The sequence below is a fragment of the Accipiter gentilis genome, chromosome 15 (genome assembly GCF_929443795.1).
Source record: "Accipiter gentilis chromosome 15, bAccGen1.1, whole genome shotgun sequence".
NCBI lineage: Eukaryota > Metazoa > Chordata > Aves > Accipitriformes > Accipitridae > Astur > Astur gentilis.
The window spans coordinates 5,128,105-5,138,130 of record NC_064894.1 but is presented as its reverse complement, the minus strand read 5'-3'; the positions used below and the strand labels follow the sequence as shown (position 1 = coordinate 5,138,130).

Here is a 10,026-nt window from a genome sequence, read left to right as displayed (position 1 = left end):
TACCGGCGGCTCTCCGCCCCATTGGCTCACCCTAGGGAGGGAGGCGGGGGACACACACGAGACTCTCCCGGCTCCCCGGCGTCTCATTGGCCGGGGCTGCCCCTTTCCCCCTAAGCTAATTGGCGGAGCGGGCACGGGATCCCCTCGCGGCGGCGGCGGCGGCGGCGTCCGGTCGGTCGGTCACCTGCGACCGGGGCGGGCGGGCGGGCGGCTGAGGGGAGGCGGCGCCCGCTGGTCGGCGGGGCGGGCGGGGTGGGGGGGAACGGCCGGGGAAAGCCGGAGAAACAAAGAACATGGCGAGGGGAGGAGGAGGAGGAGCAGCCTGCGCCCTCCCCTCGCCGGGAAGGGCGCTCCGGGGGCGGACAATGCCCAGCCCGGCCCGCCCCGGACGGCGGCGGCGCCTGAGGGCGGCCCGTCTCCCCCCCCCCCCCCCCCCCGCCCCTCGTCCCCGCCTCTGTGGCAGGGCCCGGCGGGGGGCTGGGCCCGGCCCCCGCTCCGCTCCGCCGGACGGGACGGGCTGGAGGAGGAGGAAGGCGGCGGGGAGCGGCCCCGCGGCAAGTTTCGCCCGGAGTGGGAAAGTTGGGCGAGGCCCGGCGGGACGCGGCCAGGTAAGGAACGGGGCAGCGGCGACCGGGGGGGCGGGGGCCGGGGTGGGTTCACCGCCCGCGGCCGGGGGCAGCGGGCGAGGGAAGGGGAGGGAGAGGGTCGGGGCACCTGCCCGGGGCTGCCGGGCGGTTGCCGTGGGCGAGGAGGGCGCCGGGCTGGGGCCGCAGGTGCGGCGGGGAGGGGACGGGCGGGTGAACCCGGAGGGAGCCGGGTGCGGGGTTGGTTCGGCAGCCCCCGGCTCCGGGAACTTTTTTCGAAACTTTTGACGGTCGGTCTGTCGGCCCGGCCCCGGTCTGTTGGGAGAACCGGCGCCCGGGGGTTACCTGGCTCCAAAGCCGGCGGGGAACCGCCGTGCGGCTGCCGGTGCCGGCGGGGAAATCCCGGCTGAAATTCCCTTTCCAAAACTTCCCGGAGTCACGGACCTGCCTGCGGAGAGGGGCCGGGGCCGCTGCCCCCGGGGAAGGGAAAAACTCCTCGGCCGGTCCTCCTCCCGCAGCCGCACGGAGCGGGGGTCTCCGCCGGTTCTTCTCCGCTCCCCAGGGATCCCTTCGGATCCTCCGGGGTGAACGCCGCTCGGGTCCGAACCTGACGGTGGTGGTGTCAGGCCTCGGCCGGGATTCTGATCCTTTCGCTTTGTACTGAGGTGGAGACTTTTTTTTTTTAAAAAAAAAAAAAAACCTAACGATTTGAGCATCCAGTTCGAGAGGTGATTTAAATGGATCTGTACTCGGCTTTTCAACGTTAGTTTTAAGATGTCTTGAGCTAGTTACCTGAAATTTGAATTTCCTGAAATGTTGAGAAAAGATGAAAGGTGTATCGCTGCACTGACTAAAATCATGATTAATGTGTTCATAATTAATTCTGTTACAGTCCTCCCCCCCCTCCTCCAGATTTACATCCAGGCAGCTCAATTGCATATCAAAAGCCTCTTCTCATTTTCATGTAGTAAATCATTAGACTTTCAAACTGTTCTTGCTCCTTTTCTTCTCTCTTCACTCGCACCCTGAACAGTTGAAATGAAATTTTGGGGAAAGAGAGAGAGAAGAGTGTCTCTGCGTACTTGGTTAGGCACAAGTAATAAAGGCAGCTTAGCGATAGGAAAGCCAGGAGCGTAAATAGCCATTATTTTCTGTCCAGGGTTAATTAGTTATCATCTTTATATCTGCGCATGTAAGGATAGGATGGATAGAATTTTAAGGTGAAAGTGGCACAGCAGCTTTGGAAGGTACTGTTACACATCGCCCCAACTTAAGAAGAATATCTCTTTAAAATGTGTTGACATTTAATTGACCTTTGAAAGTTCATTCTGTTAATCATACTCAAAGCGCTAAAGCTATGGTTGACTGATCTGGTGTTCGTACATTCAGCCGTGCTCAGCATATAAATTCTGCAGCATAATTGCTACTTATTGAGCAAGAGTTTCTTTTCTTCGCCGAAAATGAGAAAGTTTTGCTTCGCCTCCGGCTGGGTGCTACGGGTAGAGTTGTGAATCCAAATGCTTTCCTGCCATCAGTTGTTGTGGCGGGTGTGGCCTCCAGCCAGGCAAGAAATTCCTTTGCTGAAACTGTGTTTTTCTCCTTCCTGAGGCTGCACATAGGGCAAGGTAACCTTGAAGGTTACTTCTGTGTCTGCGGTGAGTCAAACCACAACGGCTCACTTCCCCCCCCCCCCCCCCCCCCCCCCCCCCTTTTTTTTCTTTTAAGCTCTTCTAAACTTCAGCTGTTTGGGTGGAGAAGGCTGAGTTGAAATAGGTTGATTGCAGAAGGTAACAATGACCACCCGCCTCCCCCAAACCCCCCCAAAATCTTGGCTCTTAAAGTCAAACCTAATAGACCCGAGTTCAAACGCATGCTACCTGCTTTATGGCTGTTGTCCATAGCTTTGTTGTAACCAAGGCTCATATAGATACCGAGAATGGAAGCGTTACGTATAAGGTTGCTATTGAAAGATCTGGGTAAAGATTAATTTCTATTATGTTCACTTTCCGAAGGATAGGTTTCCCAGTGAGGTCAATATCACTAGCAATATTTTTCGTGTGTCAAGACCTCTTGTGTCATATGTTGAATGTGTAAGTCTATCTGTTTCCTCATGCAAAGGAAGGGAAATACTAAATGTTAAATGCGGTGTCTGTGATTCCTAATAGATCATTAGCTCTTTGCTGTTACCATTGAAAACTAATTAATAGCTCTTACTCTTAATTATAAATCTACTTATGAAGTTAGAGCGCTGGCAGTGCTGCTTTTCTAAGTACTTTCCTAAGCTATTTTCTCAATGCTGCTTTTGTAGCTGGAATCCCCTTCCCTAACCATAAAGTCAGATGCGATGTTCAAGCAGCGTTTGCAGCCGAGTCGCTGCCCTGCCGCTCCGTAGGGTTAGGAGCTGTTAAACCCCGGGGAGGGGGGGTCATCCGAGGGAGCGCTTTCATCAGGGCTGCGTCCACCATCGTGCAAGTGCTTTGAATACTAAGAAGAGATCCTGTGGTTGAGTTTTGTTTGTTTTAGCACAATAGATACAAGTGCTGCATGCGATTCGTTTCACTGAATCTTTAGAAAGCTGAGCGAAGATAAATATGCCAACAGCGTGTCTGTACTTTCTGTACAGTTGACAGAAGGAGGAGGCAAGAAATCCAGGGGAGCTTAAGGGCTGGAGCGTGCAGATGCCCGACCTGCAGCTGCTCGCACGCCCGGTAGCCCGGGGTTGGCACCTGCTCCGTCTGGATGACCCGCAGGGAGAGGCCGTGCAAGGTGTCCTCCGGCCACTGCGGAGGACAAGGAGCAGAGAGCCTCAGCTGACCACCGGGACACGTGGCGAGAGGTCTGCCACGCAGGCCAGCTCTCGTAGAGGCTTGGGTCGTGGGTCTAGCTGGGCGAAGGTGTCGGTCCATTCGTATTATTTGCGGTTGCAAACGCTGTCCTGGAACGAGACGCCTGAGCGGGGTCCCCTTTTCCAAAGGCTCTTCTTTAGGTCATCTTGCTGATTTGGAGGAGTGATTTGAATGTGTTGCTCTCCTGGGTGGCAGGAGGTCCTGGGCTGAGCCTCTCCTGTTGAAATCGCTGGACAAAGCACGGATGGCATCGCCACAGGGGCAAAGGCATTCAAGTGGGGTAATGAAAGCAGACCGAGGAGGGCTTTAAACCTGAACGCTTCTCGTCCTAGTAGTTTGTATTGTACAAAAAGGTTTCTGCTGCAGCCGGTCCTTTCCCAAACTCCTGATTTTATTGTTGGGGTAAAGGACAGATCTGAAAGTTCCACTCTGAAAAGCACGTTCCTGCGTTTTGGCCGTTGAGGCGTGACAGGGTGAGCAGAGGATTTGAGAACCGCATGGAGGTTTGGACACGCGGTACTGGTTCAAGCAATGTTACGAAGGCTTCAGTGTTGGTACACGTACCCACGGGGAGAAAGTCGTGTGCTTGAAGGGTAGTAGCAGCTTAGCACGCGTGTTTAAAGTTTTATTCGTATCCAAAACTCTATCAGGCACCTAAACCCTTGAGGGTTAATAGGGAGAGTCTTATGAAGGTGATGGCTGATGTTCTTCATATCTGCATTCCTAGATTACTCTGAGGAGGATAATGTGAAGTCATTTCACTGAAGATTATGGCATTGCATGAAAGGAATGTAACATTGGGCCATAAATTAACAGAAACAAGAAAAGCTCATTCTCGGCTCTGGTTTGTTAATCCAGCCGTTTGCATATATAACCCTTTGCACCAAGAACTTGCACTGCATAAATGTACCTTTTATGATAACAGAACCTACCGCAGCAAGTACATTTTTTTCAGGGAAAAGTTCCCCTTCTCTTTTGAACTCAGGTGTGTGGAAAAGAAGTTGTACGTTATTCTCCAAGACTGTTTTTGCCTGTAACGCTTCATGTTGAATAAAACAGGACAATATCGAGGTCTTGATCAGCTTTAGTCCAACAGATGCCTTTCCTCTGTAACCATTTGAAATTTAAAAGAAGCACAAGTTGGAGTGCAAATGCAGATGGGTGTAGTTGCATTTTAACATACTCACCGGTCAAGGTGAGCCCAAGCCGTCCTAATGTGACATGCTTGACATAAGCCAAAGGGGATTAGTTATTAATACATTTGAAAAGTAAAGTCTGGTCTTGCTTCAATGTTTTCCTTCAATGACACATGTTCAAAATAAAAGCTTTGGTGACAAGTTGATTATAAACTTTCTACGAGTCTAAGCAACTGAGAGCTGTTCTTGGAGCTGTCAAGATAGGTTCTAATAGCTCTAATTTTTAGCTGACTGCAAAAGCTATATTTATCCACTGGGGATTTTCCTTGCTAATAAACATCAGAAAAGTTCTTTGGATAGAAAACTATTTCATAGGTGTCCTCCTGTCCCCTTTTCTGTAACTTCTGGGCTATTATTTCTGCTGATCAGGAGCAAAATGCAGTTATGTCACTTGTTTGCATCTGTAGAAGGCTGTGTGGGGGTAGCACTTAGAGTAGTTCTTTGTGACTTATACTGGAAATTTTGGAGTGGAGGTGGGAAAGGAGGATAAGTTTAGGTTCCCAATGCCTGAAGCTAGCAGTAGGGTTTCTTCTGTCTTTGTACCCTCTTCCTACCTATCCCCCCCCCCCCCCCCCGCCCAGTCTCTCACATGCGGCTCTGTGGTCAGTCTCATGCTTTCTTCTCTCTTTGTAGGACTAAATTGTTTCACTTTTTAACTTGGTGGATGTTTTTTCCATGTGAATATTAGTCTCTTGTAGCTTCTGCTTCTGGAGAGCTGGCAGGAAAGACCCTTTGACGCTGATGAGAATACAGGTTAAGAGAAATTTGAAAGTGTAACATCAACAGGATTCAGGTTCGTGGCCCTGTCAGTATGATGTCAGCATTTTATCTGATTGGTCAGAGTATTTAATTAAAAACTGTGGGAACAAGCAAGTGTTTAACTAGCTTGAGGCTGATGTTCAGCCTCGTTCTGTTCCCGCACGCCATAAGCCTGGTTATACCCAGGGAAGGGGGAGGCTGTTGGAAATAAATGAAGAATGGGACTTGAGTAGGTGTATTGCCCCAGCCTGTATGTGTGCAAAGGTTAATGCATGTGCTGCACATGAACTCTAGTTTTGTTCTTTAAATGTTGCTGTTACGTTTTACTTGCGTAGTGCTATGAATAAACAAACATTTTGTAAATTACTTTAGCACGTGGTGTCGTTAACAAAGTTGCTTTCTGCACACTTTTAGCGGATGTATTTCTTAACACAGTACCCAGGAGTTCTCTTGCATCTAGCACTAATTTCTGGTAAAGCTCAAGTACCTTTGGGACAAGAGTAATCAATGTATTGCACAATCTCATAGGTAAAAAAAAAGGTAAGCTGAAGCCTTGCAGACTCTTCTGCAGCGTCTGGGGCTTGGGCTTATGCAGTTCACTATGGATCACATTATGTAAAAATAGTCTTGTGGTCAGAGGCTGTATTTGTTTTGATCTACAGGAGACGAAGGACAATCATTATGATCGTGCTAATTATTCTGAGTCTTTACGTCCTAATTGTGTGTTTGAGCTCTGTACAAGGGAAGGAGTGATGGGAAGAGAAAAATGGCCTTCCCTGTATTTGCAAGGGAGTTGGGATGGGTGCTGCCTCCCGGCTATGGACAAGCAGAATCGATTCCTGCATTAATTACCAGACCCTGAAGTCAGAAATACGAGGGTAAACTTGTAGCGTGTGAGGTGTGGCTCACTGGACCAGTGCAAGGATCGGAGTTCCAGTCCCTGCTTTTCTTCAAGAGTACAGCAGGGTATAAAATACGTTCCCCAGAGATGTGACTTCAGAGCAGATTAGATGTCCTGAATAAAGGACATAAGAAATGTGAGTTGGGAGACAGTTTGCAAAATACAGGATGGAAGTGTCCTAGAAATTCTTGGAATATGTTGGGGCAGAGTTTTGTGTTTGAGGATGGCTCTGGTCAGCCCAAACATATGTTCCCTCCTGTGTGCAGGAATCTCGGATATGGGCCACCTGCTGCCTGTAGTGCGAGTCCCCTGTGCCAGAGGCTTGTTCTCACTGCAGCTGTATTTCGCCTTCCCTTTGAATATGGACAGTGAGGCTGATTATGGGTAGTTTGTTCACCCTGTTAAATCTGGTATGTTACGCTCTCTTGGGTAATGCTTCTCCCAAGTAACCATGAGAAGGCGCTATTGCCATTGGGGGCTGTTTCCTTGTCCAATATACGCTCTTTATTCTTGTGTTGAGCCGGTACATGGTCTTTGTATTTATCTGAAATAGAAAACCACTGACTTAAACGTTCTGCCTTGGGAACTGACACAGCAATGCATACTTATGCAGAGCTTCAGGCCAGTCACCTGCTCCGCTCCGCGGTGGAACAGCAACCGGCAGGGCGGTCAGTCGGTTCTGCCAACAAGCCGGGTAATACTCTGTACCACCCGGCATCACCCGCTTCTGCCGGCTGATATGAAAGGACAGCGGAGCCCATTGCACCTTTCTTTCTGGCCAGTACGTAAGGTTTGTGGCCTTCACAGTGGTGCCCTTGTGACACCGAAACGTAGAGGAGTAAACGCCACTGTATTGTTCACTGATTCTATACCAGAGCATAAATATCGCTGATTTCCCTCCTTAGCTTTCACTTGTTGCTGGAGCTGGTTGATTGACAGAGATGTGTTTATCAAAGGCAACCTCATTTAATGCGGTCACATACTGGTTCAAGTACCTTCAAAAGGTGTCAGGAGTGCAAATCGATAAATAATATATTTTGAATATATACATTTCAGTTAATAAGCCCTACTTACTGCATATCTTTTGCTTTTGTTGTGTGCTCATAACTGAGATTCCAGAACTGTCACGTGCGTATCCTTCTCCTTTTACAGATTGGTTTACTTTAGTTCCCTTATTGTGTTCTTTCCATGCTCTTCTCAATCTCTATTTGTCTATTTCTTTGGTTTTCTCCTAATAATCTGGTTCTGTCTTATGTGTGTGTCTGTCCATCCATCCATCTACAGAGGGGTTCTGTATGTCCCTCTTCCTCCAGAATGACTGCGTGAATAAATTCCTTCCCTTTCTTAAAGGCTTAACTAGGAGGACTCTGGGGATTTTGCTTTTCTGAAGTGATGCTTAATCTCAGATTTATTATGTGGTTGGTTTTGTTGTGTAATCTGTACATTTCTTAAAATAATAAATAAGAGAAGTTGTTATGCCTGTCTGTGGTGGGAAATTTAACTGCTTCAACACAGGTTCTGAATACTTATACTACCTTGGCAGTTAACCTTTATCTCCTATAATTGAGAGACAGCTGCATTCAGGAGTAATGTGTCACTTTAAACACAGTCAAAGTTTTAAATGACCATACCAGAAAAGGACACAGTTTTAATAATGGTTCTTAAAAGCTATCTGACTTCTTGCAGACAGACCTAATAATGAGAACTATGTGATCTGAACTACTGGAATTACAATAACTTCTGTTCATGTGTGTGATACAGATTCCTGGAAATCTGAGAAGCAGTCTTCAGCAGCCAACGAGTGCAATTCTCCCCAGAGGTGTGGGTATCTCACGTGAAGGGGACTGAAGTAGGATCAGCTAGTATCCAAGAAGTAAGTTCTTGTTTTTTCTCCAGATATATTTCTACTGAGGTCCACAGTAGTATTCATTCACCTAGACGGATTAAAAGCTGATTAAAATCCCCAATGATTAGATATTGGGGAGAGACTCTTGGGAAGAGGCTCAAGAAAATGCACTACATTTTGTTCATACTTTTACCAATAGTTTTGACATCTCGTTCCCAAACATTTGGATGTTCTGTATCTCATTTGGTGCGTAATTTCAACTACTTGTCTGTAACTGTCTGCTCAGTGCAGGGGGAGCCTGCTTCTTCAGGCATTTTAGAGTGAGTTCAAATGCAGTTGGGAGAGTTGGATTAATCGGCAACAGTTGGAGATACTCATGCTGTATCATAACAGCTGTGAACTTGAGTTCATATAAGTAATGTGTGCTTAATCTTCCTGTGCTGTCAGTGACAGGAAGAGGAGGAATAATTTTTTCCCATATTTAATGATGATCTTAAGACTTTTAACAAGCAAATTTGAAAATGTATGCTACAAAGCAGGTTAGGAAACAATTGCCACAAGTCAAGTTTTTTCAAGTTCTATGCAGCTTTGAATTTGTGTTTTTATCTGTTGGTATTCCAGTGTTATTCTAATATGATTAAAAACTAATCTACCTGTCTGAGTTTCCATATCACTTCATCTGTATGGAAGGTGATGGAAAAATGTGAAGGCCTTGTTTTTGAATTCTAGCAGCACTTGGATAATTTTGGTTTAGTTACTTTTTTTGTGTGTGTGTGTGTGTGGGGGGGGGTTTCTTTCTTTTTTTTTTTTCTCGATCACAGAAACATAGAATGGTTTGGGTTGGAAGAGACCTTAAAGATCATCCAGTTCCAACCCCCCCTGCCATGGGCAGGGACACCTTCCACCAGACCAGGTTGCTCAAAGCCCCATCCAACCTGGCCTGGGACACTGCCAGGGATGGGGCATCCGCAACTTCTCTGGACGACCTGTTCCAGTGCCTCACCACCCTCACAGTGAAGAACTTCCTTACATCTAATCTAAGTCTACCCTCTTGCAGTTTAAAGCCATTACCCCTTGTCCTATCGCTACCTGCCCTTGTAAAAAGTCCCTCTCCAGCTTTGTCATAGTCCCCCTTTAGGTACTGGCAGGCTGCTGTAAGGTCTCCCCGGAGCCTTCTCTTCTCCAGGCTGAACAACCCCACCTCGTTCAGCCTGTCCTCATAGGAGAGCTGCTCCAGCCCCCTGACCATCTTCGTGTCCCTCCTCTGGACCCGCTCCAACAGGTCCATGTCCTTCTTGTGTTGGGTGCCCCAGAGCTGAATGTGGTACTGCAGGTGGGGTCTCACAATAATCCAATAATCTCACTAATAATCCATTCATCTTGCTTGGAAATTTCAGAAGAGTGAGAGAAAAACAATTGAATTTTTTTTAACTGAATTGTGCTTAGGCACCACCTGTTTTCCCCTTTCTCCTTCTGTGACATGTAAATTCATTAAGACGTTGAAAAGTTAGAATGTTGTTCATTTTTTCTTACCTGTATTTGTTCAAAACCTTATCAAGATCAGCATGTATCAAGGCCTGTTAATTGATACTCGAGTCTTGGACGCTTTCTGCCTAAACACCTCTATACGAATACTGTACAAATTAAAAAGCAGAGCAGTAAAGATAACTGATTGCATTCTCTTGCCTAACAGTCCATACTCTGTGCTAAAATGCCTCACAGTTTTAGACTGACCTTGCCTTGACTTTCATACAGATATGATCTGTTTGATGTCTTTTAAAAGCGGAAAGGAAGCCATACATGGAGTGGAACTACACATTGTTGCTGACATAATGTCCTTCATCTAATTAATTCCAAGTAGTAGGATTGTATAGTCTCCCTACTTTTCCCCCCT

At 47.4% G+C, this 10,026-nt stretch overlaps 1 long non-coding RNA gene across 2 annotated transcripts in view; it reads left to right on the top strand.

Moving 5' to 3' along the window:
* Positions 1-263: 263 nt before the first annotated feature.
* Positions 264-10,026, top strand: part of LOC126046164 (uncharacterized) — a 38,167-nt gene continuing 28,404 nt past the window's right edge. For both annotated transcript variants that reach the window (XR_007508240.1, XR_007508239.1), the window contains exons 1-2: positions 264-608; positions 8,048-8,159. This is a non-coding gene — a long non-coding RNA (uncharacterized LOC126046164). The remainder of the gene's footprint in view (positions 609-8,047; positions 8,160-10,026) is intronic.